Genomic DNA, 1781 nt, shown 5'->3' with positions numbered 1-1781 from the left:
ACATTTTCACTCCGGCCAATGTGGCAGCGTTCGGAGGTAATGTATGTGGCTATGTGGCGATGTCAGGCCGTATGTGGCTTATGTTGCAGGTTCCGGAGTCCGGTTTCCCGCTCTGCTTTTATTTTAATTTTTGGGTTCGTCATTTTTATTTCATTCCTTACTTTTTTTTTTACGTTCGGTTATGCGATGCTGCTGGTGGGAGTTGTTGAAGTCGTTTGCAGCGAGGGATTCATGGTTTTAGTACTGTTGCTACTTTGCTTATCTCTCTCTCTCTCTCTCTCTATCTCTCTCTCTCTCTCTCTCTCTCTCTCTCTCTGTTTATATATATATATATATATATATATATATATATATATATATATATATATATATATATACATATGTACATATATTTGTGTATTACTTACTAAGTTAAATTTGGTTCATTACAATTATTGTAGGATGGAGAGAGAGAGAGAGAGAGAGAGGAGAGAGAGAGAGAGAGAGAGCGCCTCGTCACGAACGCGTGCATCAACTGTGAATTTTGATTTTGTTGTGTTATGCAAATGTTGTGAGCGGCGTTTATTTTTTCACTGTCGTGATTTGCAGTTGATTTCAGCCATAACGATTTAGCTTAAATCCTGCCACCGTCCGCCCCACCCCCACCCATACACCCAATCCTCCACATGCCATGCATTATAAAAACACTTTTAGTCGTAAAGCACCAGCCGCTATTACTACTTTTTTGCCTCTATTTACTTTTGCTCTCTCTCTCTCTCTCTCTCTCTCTCTCTCATTTGCTTCACCGAGTTCCGTAATGTTGAGCTATTTTATGTCCGCTGCCTCTCTCTCTCTCTCTCTCTCTCTCTCTCCTCTCTCTCTCTCTCTCTCTCTCTCTCTCTCTGACACTACCTATCGTCAGAAAATAGTAGGTATCTTTTATATTATTATTATTATTATTATTATTATTATTATTATTATTATTATTATTATTATACGCTTGCTGGTGTTGTATAGTATTGTACGTCACTTTACCTGTCGTAAAAAATAGTAGGTAACGTTTGGAATTATTATTATTATTATTATTATTATTATTATTATTATTATTATTATTATTATTATTATTATTATTATACGCTTGATTGTGTTGATTATGAAATTGAGTTTTAGTAATTCTTTCTCATGTTACAATATTACGGTTGTTCAGCGTGTAAAAACCAGGTTATGTACATTTAATAATTCCCTTCGTCTTGCTACTTGATATCTAAATGTTGCAGACACTAGCGATTTTATAATTGTTTATTATCTGAACGGTTTGCAGTAGGCGGTGATCAGGTGTGTCTATGTAAATATTATGTAATATTTTTGTGTTCTTTTTTTTACACGTGCGTTAGAATTTTTGCTATAATATTAAAAAACAGTGTTAATGTCAGTTAAGCTGGTCGTATGGTATCATTAGCTATTTAACTTACTGAGTCGTGTGGTGGTTAAACCTTTGATTTACGAGTACTGACCCTTGTACTTTGTGTGATATATACATATACATATATATATATATATATATATATATATATATATATATATATATATATATATATATATATATATATATATAGGTATATATAGGTCCAGTTAGTAATGATTTCTCGGCTATTATTTAAAAGATCGTTAATAGCTGTTGATGTTTCAAGCTATTTAATACTGGGATTAAACGCTAATCTTCGAGACTTATTTGAAGGTCCATTTAGTCAGGATTTCGCGGCTCTTATTAAGATCACTAATAGCTGTTGAATATTCATGCT

Source organism: Macrobrachium nipponense, chromosome 8 (assembly GCF_015104395.2).
Source record: "Macrobrachium nipponense isolate FS-2020 chromosome 8, ASM1510439v2, whole genome shotgun sequence".
Classification (NCBI taxonomy): Eukaryota; Metazoa; Arthropoda; class Malacostraca; order Decapoda; family Palaemonidae; genus Macrobrachium; species Macrobrachium nipponense.
The sequence above is the reverse complement of the archived record's forward strand: the minus strand, read 5'-3'. Positions refer to the sequence as shown.